Raw genomic sequence first — 18,594 nt, forward strand, 5'->3', positions numbered from 1 at the left:
ACTATATCAAAAATATTTTATTACTTATTTAAACAGATAAGTTTGAAAATATCCCGAAATAATCGCGATAAAAAAATCTTTCAATGTTATTTGTCGTCCTTTTTTTGAATTTAAAATGTCGATAGGTAAATTTCACGTGTAATTTAATTTTAAACGTCACTCTGTATAATTAACGCTAATTAACTATTTATCTATATTTACTTTGGAATATGATAATCCATTATGTCAAAGGGAACTACTCGTATATGAAATCTATTAACTACCATGTCTGCTATCTGCGATATGATAATCTTCCTCTCAGCAGAGGTATATACATCTCTCATCCTATGCATGTGCATATCTCTGATCTGAGGTACATGTTTAATTATACGCAACAGATATGACAGCAAACGCATCCGAGACATCATAGAGAGAGAGTACTACATCCGCTTTAACACTTAATTATACAGAGAGAGAGGGGGGGGGGACAAACGCTTCCGATTTGAACGCGCGAGTCGATTGCACGCAACTCTATTGTATGTTAATAAACCTCTAATTGCGCCCGATTGGACCCTCTTCAGGCCCGTTGATCACCAAGTCGCTGTTCTCGAGTATTATATAAAATTACCCTTTCAATAATTCGATGTATGTATATACAGTTTATTTTATTTAAATTGTTAAATTAAAAAAACAAAAATTAAAATTCTTTGCGAAAATCTCGACACAAACAAATGTTGTATCATTTCGTATTTTAAAGATAATATTTTACCAATATTAACTGACTATACTCTCTAAATCTGAATAATAAGTAAAATTTCACTTATTCAGATTTAGAGAGTACAATTCTGGGGACAACAATATACCTCGAAAATTACTATCTCCATATTTAAGAAAATTTAACTGTTGGTAATTAGAATTTATTTTATATACAATAGCCAAAAAATAAAAATTGAAAAAATTACACTCACATTTATGGAGAATCCTGTGTGCTTCAAGATAAGATACAATTTTTTTACTTTTGTCCTTATTTTTGAAGTACGTGACACCACAAGCCAGCAAAGATAGAATCTGCAAAAAGAAAAATTAAAGTTGGATCTGTGTATTACACGGACGGAGAATTTTGATAGTGACAATGCGTCTTTTCTAATTAATTAAAATTAATTTTATAAGATTTATATATTTAGTATTTATTTTGTATCTTAAAAATAAAAATAAAATAAACTGACAATAATTTCCAAACAAAATTAAAACTTTTTTTAAGTATATAAATATATTTTCGTAAACTGAAAAAGTTAACAAATAAAGTCCTCAAAACCAAATTTTGTTTACATTATTCTTGTGTCTTAAAAAAAATTCATGAAAAACAGGTTCAGAAGAGACCTCAAAGGTGTCACTCCCTCTTAAAAAATAAATATTTTTGCTTAAGTACTAATTCAGAAAAATCCTTATTCTACACCCTTCTCTATATACAAAAAAAAAACATTTTTTAAATCTGTCGTCTATGACTATAATACACACACTTCATATCGATGAACAATGTTTAAAAGTTTTTGAAACTATTCGCAATTATTATTGATGCAAGGCTTGTTTGAAGCATGCTTTTCTTCTTGTAGCCAATCTCCTTCTCTCTCTCCTTTATGGAGTAATTAAATCGATAAGTCAACCAGTCTCGAACAGTGCACACGCTCTAAGCGCGCACAAAAACCATTTCGAAAGATGCTTGATTCGGAAAGCTTTGTTTTCAATCAATTAACGACGAGAGACTATATAATTATGACCCTTTTAACATTTAAATTCCACTCGACTAAATGCAATTTGTTATTCATTTTCGACATCTTGCACAAAGTGCAATTTTCTCTTATAGATTTATATATAAAAGGTGAAAAAAAATTACATTTATTGTTTACATCTACTCTCTAAATCTGAATTATTAAAAATGTTTACTATAATTTGAATTAATGACTCACTTTTTGCTTCTGAATTAGTAAAATTTTACTAATTATTAGTAATTCAGATTTAGAGAGTAACTATTTTTAAAGTTAGATGAAATTTTGGTACACTTAAAATGTATACCAAATTTGAAGTCAATTCCTTAAAATTTATTCGAGTTATCGTCGGACCAAATTTTGTCTACAGACATTCATTTTTTTAAGACCCATTTTTTCGGCATCAGAAAGTCTCAAAACGTCGAGATTTACTGGAATTAGAGATTGACTACCTAAAAGTCATCCAAAACCATAAAAAAGTTCCCAAAAAAAAATTTAATTTTGCTTAGGCAGACGATTTTAATGCATATTCTTCCACAAAATACTCCTAAAAGTGTAGAAAAAAATTGACAGCCAAATTCGAGTAGAGAAAGACACCTATTACCACCTAAAACTCATGCAACGCATAAATCCAAAACTATAAAAAAGTTCCCAAAAAAAAATTTAATTTTGCTTAGGCAGACGATTTTAATGCATATTCTTCCACAAAATACTCCTAAAAGTGTAGAAAAAAATTGATTAGTCTGTCCAACGAACTCAAGCTTCATTTTTACTTGTTGAAATAAGGGTGTACCAAATATCAAAGCGATTCGTTACGATATGTTCAAGTTATCGTGGGGACAAAATGAGTCTACAGACAGACTACAGACGACAAACAGACGGACAGGTTTTCAAAACATACTTTTTTAGCATCAAGAAGTCTCAAAACGTACAAATTCACTAAAATTTGAAAAAAGTCAAAATCGACCAAATTGAATAGTTTCTCACTTATGATGAGAATTTAAAAAATCTACAAATAAATGAATTTAAACGAATTCAAAAGTAAATGATCGAAAAAATACGAAATTCTGGTATAAACAGCGCAATATAAACTATTTTAAAATAGAGGATTTTTTAAAAAAATTTGCAAGGTTTTTGAATGGAAAACAATAGTTGGACTTATAAAAAAAAAAAAATTCGGAATTTTTATGAGTAAGTTACTGTTGTTTGTGTTAATTTAAGGTGGTTTAAACAGAGATAATACATAGACGCTCATATTTTCTCAAAATAAAGTAATTTTGCCCTGCATTTTACCCATTTTTCATCCGTTTTTGTCTTTTTTTGTCCTTTTTTTAAAAAAAGTGGTATAATTTATTATAAATAGTATTTGAATCAAATTTTCAAATATCTAACAATTCAAAAAATAAAATCTGATTCCGATACTACATATATATTGAGAAGAGAGACAACCGATCGAATGTCGTTTATATTTTTATCCCAACTGCATACGATTTCTAAGATTTGGAATTCGCAAAGCACATTTTTCTGTCTGGTCCCTTTCCTATCGGACCGTGGATCGTGCGCTATCGGTCGTGAGACTCGATAAACTTGTCACGCTCAATTTGCTGCATCGATCAGCCGCATCGTAAAGCTGAAGAGCAATTCTATACGAGATGCTGTTCAACTGTCTCTTTTACCAACGATAAAATTGTCTCTAATGCACTATAAAATGTGCGTACAATGGCATGGTGTAATAGGCGTAAATTATTATTGATAGTTTATAGTTATACATTTAGAAACAAAATTTAAATACATTAAATTTTTTTTATTAATTTTAGTTAATTTTTTTTACCTTCAGTAAATTGAAAAATAAAACATAAATATTAAGGAGAAATGGTACACGTTAACATAACCTCAAAACTAAGGAATTTGTTTTTTTTTTAACAATTTACGGCAAATAAAATTAAAATTAATTGCAACCGCAATTTTAGAAGATCTTGTTATGCATTTTGCTGGAAAATAATGTTAAAAATTAAACATTTTGCTAACCAAAATAAAATTATTATTTCATCTGTAAATTGTAAATAATCTTTAACATTCTTGGGCCGCATGTGTCGCGCGAAAGTGCATTTCCTCGTAAATTTACAAAATTTACTTCATTCCTAATAATGTCGCGTCACGCTATATACGACTCGCACTAATTTTCAAACTTCCGAATCCGTTAAACTAATAGAGTTGTCATATTCTCTCATGTGTCGCGTTTAACTCCGGTGCGCCAATAAATATATGTCGCGCACATAGAGTGACAAAAATATCAAGAAAATTCTCGCATATTTGGGAAAATCTCTGGAACTTTTAACTATTATGTCCCTCGCGTATATTTTGTTAATTCCAATGAAATTTTACCTGGTTTTTGTTGGAAAAATCAATACTTGATACGAGCAATCATTTCCAACAGGTTTCACATTAATTTATTAAATAAATAAATAATTATTTAATTTTCAATGCACGATTTTCAACAATTTCTACTTGTCCCTAACCATACTTTGTGGTGCTTTAAACGATAAAACTTTATTATTAAAAAAAATTACCAGTTCTAAGATACGTCATTTTAAAGTTAATTAAACGATGAACACATTTTCGCAAGAAAATTAACATTTTGTAAATTGTAAAAAAAGTTATAAGCTTTTAAAAGTTGTCCCTCACTTTTAACCTTTTTGACTGCAATCCTCTTATTTAGCATTTTTCTTTGATAAGACAATTGGCACACCAAAATAACTTATGAGAAATTAAAGTTCAAGTCATTAGAATTATTTTGAGACATATTAAATTGATGTGCCTCGTGTCTTAAAAAAATTATTGTAATTTTCATAACAGAAAACACGTGTGTACAAAATTTGAAAACGACCGAAATACGAGTGATACTCCACGAAAATCAGTGTGAAGTTGACGATTTTCATTTTTTAAATAGAAACTGTCAATATAATTAAAACCTGAAGGTTAAGTTTAAATGTTTATTTTGAGATTTATATACAGACGAAAATGAATCCTTTGAAATTAATTACCAAAAGAGAAAAATTAAGACAGAAACAATTTTGTGTAAAATCTTAGAACCTCCAACATTTCACTTAAAATCACATTCTTTCAGCGAGAAGCAATACAAATTTATTGCTGAATTATTTAAGAAAAAAAAGGAATTTAATTGATTTTTAATTTTATTTCTATTTTAGAAATGGTATTATGCATATTACAATATGTATTTCAATAATAAATAATTTATGTATATAATTATTTTATTATATTTGTTTTTATATCTACTACGTTATGAGAATTTTATTTTAAATAAATGTTGAAATTATTAACCAAATTTTATCATTTTTAAAAAATTGTAACTTCACAGTAATTTCCTTTCCATTGTTTTTCATTCCAAAATCAACCACCTGTTGAATACTTTTCTGTTTTAGGTTAACAATAATTTGCAATTTTAAATAATTAATAACTTTTTTAAGACAAAAAATTTTATCTGTCCACTTATATAATTTGAAATCTTCGTACTTGAAGTTTATGTTGACAGAGTTTCAATACTGTGCTCGAAAAAAAGAATTTTTTTTTCCTTTATTGAAAAGTTAAAAGTTCCAGAGATATGCCCATTTATTATTGTGCGAGAAAAAGTAAATAAATTTACGATATAATCAAAATTATGTGACAACGAATGAAAAAAAAAAAAAGAAATATGGCATCGACCTAAAAATCGAATTTCACTTTTTTGACTTACTTGAGAAAAAAGTACGAATCTGTCATTTGATTTTAAAAATTCAAAATGGTGGATCACAAATTTTTATTACAAACAGAAGGTAGTACAGTCTGATTATTCAAGAAGAAGATAAAAAATTTGTCAATCAACGTATAGCTGTGCTTGCGAGATATTTAAAGATATTTAAATATTTAACAATTTTAAATAGAATATTTAGAAACAGGAACTGACACGGAAACGAAACAAAACGTCAAATCAATTTTGTGTAGTGTCGTGGTCAATCACAAACACATTTAATAATTTATAATGTTTTTGTGTCTGGACACGACACTTTTAAATTAATGAAATGTTTTCGTGTCCGGACAGGCCACTTTAAAAATTTTTAAATGTTTTTGTGTCTGGACACGACACTTTTAAAATAATTAAATGTTTTCGTGTTCTAACCAGACACTTTTGAAAAAATTAAATGTTTTCGTGTCTGGACACGATATTTTTAAAATAATAAATCTTTTCGTATCCGGACACGACACCTTAAAAATTTTCAAATGTTTTCGTGTCTGGACACGACACTTATAAAATAATTAAATGTTTTTGTGTCCACACCCGACACTTTTAAAATAATCAAGAGTTTTCGTGTCCAAACACGATACTAAAACTTTTTAAATGTTTTCGTGTCCGGATAGGACCCACTTTCTCATTGTAAAATATTCTCATGAACAAATTTACTTGTTACGCCATTTTAAATCCGCAGTTTTGATTTTTTTCATTTTTGAAATTAGATTTGGATTCAGTGATCCCAAAAATTAGCAACTCTTCTTTCTCCCCCCCTCCCCCATCACAAAGATTAAGAATTTTATTAAATTAATAATAAATTATTCATATTAAATTAAATTAATTAATTAAATGTTTCAGTGACTAGACATGAAACATTAAAAAAGAATTATGTCTCGTATCCAAACACGAAACGTTATTCAATGAGAAAATGTGTTGTGTCTGGACTCAAAACATTTTATTATTTTAAATGTGTCAGATCCGAACACGAAAACATTTCTTTATTTCAAAAGTGTCGGGTCCGGACACGAAACGATATTCGATGAGAAAATGTGTCGTGTTCTGACACGAAACGATATTCGATGAGATAATGTGTCGTGTTCTGACACGAATCGTTACTCGACAAAAAAAATGTGCCGTGTTCGGACACGAAAACATTTCTTTAATTCAAAAGTGTCAAGACCAGACACGAAACATTATTCGATGAGAAAATGTGTCGTGTCCTAACACGAAACGATAATCAATGTAGAAATGTGTCGTATCAGAACACAACACATTAGTCAATGGGGAAGTGTTTCGTGTCCGGACACAACACATTAGTCAATGTGAGTTGTGTACAGAAACGGAAACGAAAACGACACGAATGATTCGGACAAGTCCCTGTTTAGAAATAAAAATTACAAATTCAATGCCAAATTCGTAATTGACATCACTTATTAATTTTATAATTGATATTTATGCTTTTAACTTAGCTTTCTTTTTTCAAATTAAATGTTACATTATGTATTTGAATCTTCTAAAAATAATAAGAATATGACTCTTCAAGTATAAAGTATTTTAAATTTAAAAACAGTTCTGTTCTTCTTATTCAACTTTCTAGAGGATTTTTGTCTGTATATTACGAGTAAGTCGCCGAATATCTAGGTTCTTTATTACTTAAAGTGAACCTTAGATTTATAGTGAAAAAAGAAAAATGTCAAAGAGAGCTCAGAATTCTCACAGGTCAGTGGCACACATTTCAAATCATTTTAAGAGACTATTACTTATAAAACTGACAAACTAAAAAAAAGATTGTTTTCTAAAGAATATATTATGTGTATATATATATATATATATATACAGGGTGATTTTTATGTTCCGGACCCCCAAAATATCTTGAAAGGAAATAGTTTTTGAGAAAAATGTTGTATACAAAAGTTGTCAGGTTGAAAAAAATCTATTAAACTGAATAATTAAAAAACGGGCCCAGGGCCTTATGTGGGCCCTACAGACAAAAAAGTAAATTTTTTAAATGGAACCAAGTATTTTCAAACTCAGATTCTTGTAGCCAGTGATTTTCTCTTTTGAGACATGTGGTAACTTGTGGGCCCAAAGTTAAATTTGGGCCCAAAATTCGATTTTTTGTGGTTTTAAAGGTGATTTTAGTGTGAATTAGTTCTAAGGGGTTTTTGGGGTCCCTGATTACGAATCTGAAATCAGTTTTTAAAAATTTTTAATAACGGACCCAGAATGACTGATTAAATATGAAAAAATAAAGGAAAATAATGAAACTTCTTATTTTAGACTTATTTAGCCTTCTAATTGTTAATTAAATGTTACTTTTATTGCTTTTAAATTAGTATCATAAACCTTGGGGTAAAAAATTAGATTTTTACAAATTTTAAATTTATGGGCTTATAAGGCCCAAAATTCGTTTTTTTGTGATTTTAAAGGTGATTTTAGTGTGAATTAGTTCTAAGGGGTTTTTGGGGTCCCTGATTACGAATCTGAAATCAGTTTTTAAAAATTTTTAATAACGGACCCAGAATGACTGATTAAATATGAAAAAAATGAAGGAAAATAATGAAACTTCTTATTTTAGACTTATTTAGCCTTCTAATTGTTAATTCAATGTTACTTTTATTGCTGTTAATTTAGTATCATAAAACTAGGGGTAAAATAAACAATAGATTTTTTCAAATTTTAATATTTAGGGGCTTATAAGGCCCAAAATTAGATTTTCTTTGGTTTTAAAAGTGATTTTAGTGTGACTTAGTTTCCAAGGGGTTTTCGTGGTCCCTGATTACGAATCTGAAATCAGTTTTTAAAAATTTTCAATAGCGGACCCAAAATGACTAATTAAAAATGAAAAAAATTAAGGGAAATTATGAAACTCCATATTTTAGACTTATTTAGCCTTCTAATTGTTAATTAAATGTTACTTTTATTGCTTTTAAATTAGTATCATAAACCTTGGGGTAAAAAATTAGATTTTTATACAAATTTTAAATTTATGGGCTTATAAGGCCCAAAATTCGTTTTTTTGTGATTTTAAAGGTGATTTTAGTGTGAATTAGTTCTAAGGGGTTTTTGGGGTCCCTTATTACGAATCTGAAATCAGTTTTAAAAAATTTTTAATAATGGACCCAGAATGACTGATTAAATATGAAAAAAATGAAGGAAAATAATGAAATTTCTCATTTTAGACTTATTTAGCCTTCTAATTGTTAATTCAATTTTACTTTTATTGCTTTTAATTTAGTATCATAAACCTTGGGGTAAAAAATTAGATTTTTACCAATTTTAATATTTACGGTCTTATAAGGCCCAAAATTAGATTTTCTTTGGTTTTAAAAATAATTTTAGTGTGACTTAGTTTCGAAGTGTTTTCGGGGTCCCAAATTATGAATCTGACATGGATTTTTAAAAATTCAAAACAGCGGACCAAAAATGACATAGAAATTAATAAAATTAAGGAAAATTATAAAACTTTTTATTTTAGACTTATTTAGCCTTCTAATTGTTAATTCAATGTTACTTTTATAGTTTTTAATTTAGTATCATAAACTTTAAGGGAAAAAAAATTTATAGATTCTTACTAATATTAATGTTTAGGGGCTTATAAGGATGAAAATTCTGTTTTTAGTTGTTTTAAAACTCATTTTTAATCAACAAAATTTGATTTTTTGTGGTTTTAAAGGGGATTTTAGTGTAAATTAGTTCTAAGGGGTTTTTGGGTTCCCTGATTACGTTTTAAATTCATTTTAGTGTAACTTAGTTCCGATGGGTTTTCGAGCTTCTTGATTACGAATCTAAAATCAGTTTTTAAAAATTCAAAATAGCAGACCCAAAATGACTTATTAAAAATAAAAAAAATTAAGGAAAATTATGAAATTTATTATTTTAGACCTATTTAGCATTTTACTTGTTAACTTAATGTTACTTTTACACAGCTCTAAATTTACTATCCTTTGGGGGCAAAAAGGAAGATTGGTTTATTTTTCAAATTTAAATTTTGGGGGCTTATGGGTTCCAAAATTGGATCTTCTGTGGTTTTAAGAGTCATTTTAGTTTAAGGAAACTTTCTGCTTTAGAATTGAAAAAAGACACGTATTAAAACTTTTATTGTATGGAAAGTATTAAATAAAATGCCAAAATTTTTTGGACATTGTTGCAAATTACATAGAGAAAATTAAAAAAAAAATTTTCAGTGTTTTTCATTTTTAATCAGTCTTTTTGGGTCCACTTTTTTGATTTTTTAAAAACTGATGTCCGATTTTTAATCAGGGACTAAAAAGACCCCTTGGAAATAAGTCACACAAAATAACTTTTAAAACTACTGAAAATCTAATTTTGGGCCTTATAAGCCCCTAAATATTAAAATTGGTAAAAATCTAATTTTGTACCCCAAGGTTTATGATACTAAATTAAAAGCAATAAAAGTAAAATTGAATTAACAATTAGAAGGCTAAATAAGTCTAAAATAAGAAGTTTCATTATTTTCCTTCATTTTTTTCATATTTAATCAGTCATTCTGGGTCCGTTATTAAAAATTTTTAAAAACTGATTTCAGATTCGTAATCAGGGACCCCAAAAACCCCTTAGAACTAATTCACACTAAAATCACCTTTAAAACCACAAAAAAACGAATTTTGGGCCTTATAAGCCCATAAATTTAAAATTTGTAAAAATCTAATTTTTTACCCCAAGGTTTATGATACTAATTTAAAAGCAATAAAAGTAACATTTAATTAACAATTAGAAGGCTAAATAAGTCTAAAATATGAAGTTTCATAATTTTCCTTAATTTTTTTCATTTTTAATTAGTCATTTTGGGTCCGTTATTGAAAATTTTTAAAAACTGACTTCATATTCCTAATCAGGGACCCCGAAAACCCCTTGGAACTAAGTTACACTAAAATCACCTTTAAAACCACAAAAAATCGAATTTTGGGCCCAAATTTAACTTTGGGCCCACAAGTTACCACATGTCTGAAAAGAGGAAATCACTGGCTACAAGAATCTGAGTTTGAAAATACTTGGTTCCATTTAAAAAATTTACTTTTTTGTCTGTAGGGCCCACATAAGGCCCTGGGCCCGTTTTTTAATTATTCAATTTAATAGATTTTTTTCAACCTGACAACTTTTGTATACAACATTTTTCTCAAAAACTATTTCCTTTCAAGATATTTTGGGGGTCCGGAACATAAAAATCACCCTGTATATATATCTATCTACTATGAAAAATAGTAACTTACATAAAGTAGAGGTAGAAACGGCAAATTTTTTTTTAGAAAAGCTAATTTTTTATATTATTATTTTTTTTTAATTTAATTTAATAATTAAATTGTAAATTTTGTTAATTATAGTTTATTCGATTATTTAATTTTTCAATAAAAACTTTTGTTTATTTAAAAAAAAATAATTTTTCCACTTTTTTGATTTTTAAAATGTTTTAACTATACGTCATTTATAAATCATTAATTTTAATTTTTTTGAACTACTTTTTAGTCTACTTTTGCTACTTTTTAAAAATGATTAAATCGAAAAATTCGTAATTAATTTCCCTTGCTTTTATAAAGGAAATATGTGAACAATAAAAAATTATTAGAAAATGAGTCGGGCTATATGAAAAATTTACATTGCCGTAGGCAAAAAAAAAAGGTGCTCGTCGCTCACAGTGTGTGCAATATAAATTCTATACAAAACTTTTATATTTTTTCATATTTCATTTTATTATTATATTATTTTTTTTATGAAAAACTAAAAATTGAACAAAAAAAAATTTTGTCCTCTCTATACAAATCAATCGCTCGAGTTCACCAATAAATCAATAATATTGAGAGTCAAATAAACTTCAGTGTCAAATTGTGTGCGAATTGAAAATTAAAAAAAATTAATAAACTTATACAAAATTTATTTATTTTTTTTTTTTTTAATTCAATGTTTACTGTGAGAGTATATATAAACTTTTTCTATTCCATTTATTTCCATTTTCATTTTTCATAAAATATTAGGAGTACATTTCTGATTCGCAAATCGCTCTTCGTTCAAAGTGACAAGAATGCACTTACCCAAGAGGAAGGAGAGTAACACTCTTATCTGTCCATTATCGTTCAGAGCTTGAGAGACACTTTCTTTGCCTACGTCATTTCTCATTCTAGAATATCAAATGGGTGGAGGTACAAGAGAAGAAAAATTCAAATACTCCTTTTTTTGATTCTGAAAGAAATCCATCTTCAACGATATTTTTAAGAGAAGCAATTTAGTATCACTAAAAGGGGTAATATTTTTTAAAAAGAAGAGAAAAAGAAGAAATTTTTTTCTATCTCTCTGTGAGAATTCAAGGAAAAAGTTGCGAATGATTTTATGTAGAAATGAAAATCAACATTTTAAATTCAGTTAAATATGAATTATAAATTTATAATGTATTTTTTTAATTTACAAGACAGACAGACATATCTTTCATTCTATTTTTTAATTCCTGATTTTTATAAAAAAAAATTTTTTTCAAACAGTGAAAAAAAAAATAAATTTGCAAATCAGAAATGTACTTCTAATATTTTATAAAATATGACAATGGAAATAAATGGAGTAGAAAATGTTTGTATATGGGGCAAAATTTCTCAAGTGATCCACACTGAGAAAAATGTTTAGTCAGAGCAACCAAAATTTGGTTGGGACATCAAAAAAAAATTTTGTTGGTACTTGAGCATAATCAAACTATTTATTTGAGTCAACAAAAAAATTTGGTTAAGTGTTTTTTTGTTAGGTCAACAAAAATGTTTGGTTATAGCTCAACCAAATTTTTTTGTTAAGTCAACAAAAAATGTTTGGTTGATCAAATCAACAGTTTTTTTTTGTAAAATTAAAAATTTTATTCTACCTTATTTCTTTTCACTTTATCTTTTTTATTATTTATTTATTATCAATTTAACGTTTAATTTATTATTTATCCAATTGAAATATTTGTGGACTTTGAAAAATCTCATCTCCGCCTGGGATCGAACCTCTGTTTTTAAACTGTGAGTCGGTTGCTCTGACCACTGGACTACCCATTTTTGTGAGAGATTTAAACTAAATGTTCTCTTAAGGCTTCGAACAAATTAAATTATTTGGTTGTCGTAACCAAATTTTTGTTAGAATTTAAAATTGTTCAACAAAATAATTTTGTTAGCCTAACCAAATGATGGTTACGACTTTGTTTCAGCCAACCAAAATTTGGTCACAATAACCAAAATTGCCTAAACAAACGATTTTGTTGCAAATACAAAATCTTTTTTTTTTTAACTGTGCAATATCAAAAATATAAATTATAAATGCCTCAAAAAAGGGAATTTAAAAAAAAAAATTTTTCCAAACTTCAAAATATAATGCACTTTCAATACAAAAAGTATGAAAATTTCCTTTGTTTTTTGTTCTCGAGATATTAATTAATTAATTATAGTAAAAATTAATAAAAAATAAAATATTATTTTAATAATTATAAATTATATAATAAAAGTAAAATATAATTTTTAGAAAGTCCAATTAAAAATAAAATTTAAATACAAAGTAGGGCTATTAAAAAGTTTATTGCAAGTTAAAGTCGGATAATCAGATTATATAGTATAGAGAACAAATGAAATTTTAATTAATTACGCGGACAATTTTTTTCTGCAGGTAATATTATATTATTCTCCGGTTAATTATATTTAAAAAAGAAAAAGGGTTTGGATAAAAAATTTTTTTGCTTAAAAACTAAATCCATATACTGTCTAAATCTGAATTAGTCACTTGTGACTATAATGTTTTGGCAAACATTTACTTTAAAAAAAAAAAAAAAAAAATTATAATCAAAAGCAATTACTAATGAATTACATAATTGTATAAAGTTCCCTAAAATTTCCGTCTTTTACACATCTATATATATTTTATCACCAGCCTTGCACATTTCTAGAACAGACCTCAATTTAGGTAGCAGATGGTTACGAAAGGTTCATTATCAATAGCGAAGATTATATGCGAATGACGTTTAATTTGAGAGTTCCGCCCCCCCCCCCCTAATTACGTGGACTTTGATCAAATATGCTAATGTTACTTTTATTATATGAAAATTACATTGATTATATATACTTCTCGAAATATCAGTTTTATTCAAACCCTCAAACACTAAAATTTCAAAAGTACATAAATCACATTTAATTTAATCGTTTTATATACATATATAATAATAATTGAGCATTGAAAAAGAGAAATTTAACATTAAACATTTCTCGATTAATGAATTGTAATTTCAACATTTTCATATATATAAAATCATTTTCTTGATACATCTAGACAAGATTACAAAATTGATATTTTTTCTATGGTTATACATATTTCTCACAGTTCTGCGACTATTCAAACTACATATTTAAAAACATTAAAGACAACTATAATTCTTGTTTAATATATATATTGTATGCATAGCATAAATTCTTTATCGTATAAATATATGAAGCAAGCATCTTATGAATTCCAGAGTTTATACTATTTAACTAATACTATATGAAATATTTAAATAAATAATTAATATGAAAATAAGAAAAAGTGTAAGAATTTTTTGGAATTTAAATGAAATCAATCTGCAATTAGGCATTAACAATACGAATGTAGTTCGACCAAAAAATTGAATTCGAAATAGATAAACAATAATTTGGAATTTGTACGCAAACAATCTGTAAATAGTATGCTGCAACAATTCGAATTTAGTCCGATCAAAATCTTAATCCGAAATAAATCCGGAATAATTCAAAATCTTTATGTTAAAAAATTCCGGAGTCCGGTATTGTCCGAAATAATCCAAAGGTATATATGTAAAGAATTTCCACAACTTAATCTTAAGTTCAAAATAATTCAGAATAATCCGGAATTTGTTGTATAAAATCCACAATCATTAATAAACAATGCGAATTTAGTTAGAGCAAATATCTTAATCCAAAATCTGTATGCACAAATATATATAGAATTAGTCAGCAATAATTATAATTTAGGCCAGAGTAAACTGTCCGCACTTATTTCAAATTGTTATACGTACATAAATGCATACTTTTTACATAAAGATTTTGAATTATTTCGAATTCATTTTTGATTCAGAATTTTGTACATTACAAAATCCGAATTCTTGCGAACTTATTTCAGATAAGAATGTTAGAACGAACTAAAACTGAATTTTTGCAGACTAATACTGGATTTCTCACAAAAAAGTTTCGAATTATTCCAGACTAATTTAGTTTAAAAATTTTTGTACAGTGCTTCTAACGCACCAAATCAGTAAAACAGTTGTCCTTAACCCATAGTACAATAGTTCTACCATAGATTGCGCATCTGATACACCAAAAAATTTTCCGTTATATTTCAAATTAATTTCAGATTAAGTTTCTTGTACCAACTAAAATCTGATTATTACGGATTAATTTATAGAAATTTTGAACTGATCTCCGATTTGTCTTTTCATTCGAACTGTTTTTGTACAACAATCTGTTTCTGGCTTACTCAAAAAATTGAATCAGAAATAAGTCTAGAATTCATAATTCAGTTGCAACAATCCGGATTTAATCCTGTTTTACTATAAAGATTCTACTGCGTTTCTCTCACAATTTATTGAGATGAGTCTTTAATTATATTAAGAATAGTTCTCAGTCGTTTAATTTTCAACTAAATAATTTTTGCTTTCCTTTGATTTTGTGACCAATTATCTAGATTTAAAGTCCGGAATCTAAAATTAATCCGAAACAATCCGGTTTTTCGTCAGCTTTTTGTCATTCAGAATTGGTTCTGTTAAGTCCGAAGTTAGTGACTAGTAGATACGAACTCAGTTTGCTCTAATCCGAATTTAGTATGATTATACACAACTACTAAATACGGAATTAGACCGTTTTCATCAGAAATTATTCCGGTCTGTGTAACTACTAAATACTGACTTCGGATTAGACCAAATTCACTAGTTACAAAAACCGTACAAATTTCGGACTTAACCAAAACCCATTCCTGATAACAAAAACCTAACCATAAACCAAAGTGTTTCGAAATTTTAACCAGTAAATATGCCTAATCTAATCTCTGCACCTTATTTCACCTATATCTTGATAATCGCACTGTATTAATGTTATTGATAACACAAATATTTTTAAAAAATTAACCAGTATCTCGTTACCCAGTTAATTTAAAAAAACATTAAAACTGCATCTGTAAAGACGGTTAAAATTAACTTGGTGCCAGTTTCAGCATCATTACCGTGAGCCAATAAATATATAAAATGCATCGCAACATTGAATCTTGACCAAGAGAATGGTCTCCAACTCACGGACAACAATTAAAAATTCATTAATTTATAAGAAATGAACGTTTCAATTGATTTCAAAATAGCAAATGATTCTCGCACACATTAGAATTTTCAATTGTGTGTATATCTATATATACAAATGTATACAACTCTAGAGTGTGATTTGTCCATCTTTTATAGAATTATACAATTACATCGACTGAACCTATAGAATATCGCGTGGTAATGGTGCAAAAATGAAAGGCATAATTGCATAGCAATTCGAAATAGTGAGGCCAAGATCGTTAACCTTTGACCCTAAAAAATAGAGTTGTTTCGAGTATAAGCTGCGATTCGATCATCCCACAAAGTTGACCGAGTTCGCGAGCAACAAATGCCTGGAAAGTGCATATATATTTGTATCTCTCGTAATCGAGACGTGAGCGGGCACAAGTTTTATTTCGCGTAATTACGTAACATTGCGTATACATGCAATTAGTTCTCACACTTGGATTCTCTCAAATGTCCAGAACGATCGTCCGTGACTACTGGAAAATCCACTCCCTTTCTCTTACTGACACTTTCCTACTCTTGTTTCTCTTCTCTTTTTCTCCCACCACTAATCTTTAAAGGCTCACTACTATTACTCTCCCTACCTTCCATTCTTTCACCGCTATTTCTCTTCAATCACCTCTATATCCCATTGAGAGAACATCGAACCCTTCCTTCTCAACCCTTGTGGGTTCTGGAGTGCAGTGTGTCAAGGCTATCAGAAGCCAATGACACTGTCTCGTCTGATATTTTTATGTATAGTGTAATAAAAATTACATACCATTAACATTTACATTTGTAAGATGTATCATCAAATAAATTATTCCCGATGCAATATAACTTTTTAATAATACAATTATTTTCATCGCTGAAGGCGTTTCCATTTATCTTGTGTTCCTTTTAGACAAGGATAGTGATCCATTACATTTGGGGGGGTTACTCTGGCGCCGTGCGTCAGTTCAGTCGTGTTCCTAATAAAGCTAATTGCGACTGTCATCCCTGACCCTCTCAACGCCCTTTCTGGTTCCTCTCATTTCACCGCAACGCCCTTGCATGCCTCACGTTAATTGTCTATTAAACGAAAGCTCTTTCCACTTAAATATTTCTGTCACCCATTTTGACAATTCGAAAACTTTTACTGATTTTTGATACAAAAGAAACTGAACAGAATTAAATATTAGAGCAATTAAATATTACAATCTGCTATTTTCCAAAACTGTTTCTCTTTTTTTCGTATAAATTATTTATTTTTTCCTTTTAAAAACAACAACAGTATAACAGCAAAACAGTAGAATCTTAGTTCAACATCAGTACAATTCCAGTTCAACAATCAGTTTAGTTCTAAATTTCCAAATCAGTTCAAAATACTTTACAATTTCAAGTTCCAGTCAAAAATCAAATTCTAATTCAATTGTCCATTATAAAATTCAATTTGAAGCGCATGAATTTTCTCCAAATTTCAAATGGCCTAACACTTAAATAATCTAAATTCAATTGGCCTTAAAAGTCGTATGGACTAACTATTACTTAGCCTAATCTGTATATGACCTAATCTTCATTCAATCTAATCCTCACTTGTACTAATTGTCATTTGTCCTAATTCTCATTTGACCTAATCTTAATTTAACCTAATTTTCATTTAACATAATATTTATCTGCCCTAAATCTCACTTGACTTAAGTGGAGTTTAGAGCAAATAAAAATCGTATCAATTTAACGGTTAGTTCAAATGAGAATTAGAATATACAGACCAAACGAGGATTAGATTAAAATAAATTTTAGGGCAAATAAGAATTAGATTAAATACAGATTAGACCAAGTAAGAATTCAACCATGATTGTGACAATTAAATTCCGGACAATTTTGTATTATGCCAATTTTTGGAGAAAATTCATACTCCACAATATTGTCATTCAAATTATTTTTTTTTTTGCAAACATTTTTAATGACCAAAAAAGAAACAATGATCATTCGATTTTATATTCCCGCGCGCAATCATGTTTATTATGATCAATATTAAATGCGCAAAATCTCAGATGAATAAATGATGTTACATGCTAATGGATTCCACGATATCTAAGAAAATTTCATAACTTTTTATAGAATGAAGCAAAGTGAATGCGCAACATTTAGTCATTAAGAAAAGTTAAAAGTCGGTCGACTCTGATGCCTATGCAGTTGTATATGGTTACAAAAGGCACCATAAACTCAAGATTCCTTCAATAATTATAAACCTGGACCTAATTTACAAACTTCCGAATTGTGTTGAAAGACGCGGAGGCAAAAGTTTCAATTTTATGAAGAAAATAATTCGATATTTAAATCTCTTGCTAATATTTTAATAGATTCGCAACCATTTATTTTCGTTTGTATAAGATACATATATATAATAGTAAGAGTAAATTTTTTTATTATTACTTTTGAAATTATATATTAAGAAATTACTTTACAACATCCGGATAACAAAACAATCATGACACAGCTTTGTTATCTTTAGAGCCCAATTTAATAGCCACGTTGAAAGTGCCTGCGGAGTCTAGAAACCGTATTACAATATTTGTTGAGGAGGTTTGGGTACGACGAAGTTGCATCATTCAATAGTATGCAGAAGATCGTTTGATCAAATTTGAAACTTCCATAATGATTAAGATCTCTCAATTTCAATTTCAATGATGCAAATTTCAAGTTTCCATCGTGATATAACAAACAAAAGTATGCGTTTGATATTTTAATTTTTTATCATTTCAGCA

The sequence above is a fragment of the Leptopilina boulardi genome, unplaced genomic scaffold, assembly GCF_019393585.1.
Source record: "Leptopilina boulardi isolate dan_hultmark-lab unplaced genomic scaffold, ZJU_Lbou_2.1 LbouV2_384, whole genome shotgun sequence".
Classification (NCBI taxonomy): Eukaryota; Metazoa; Arthropoda; class Insecta; order Hymenoptera; family Figitidae; genus Leptopilina; species Leptopilina boulardi.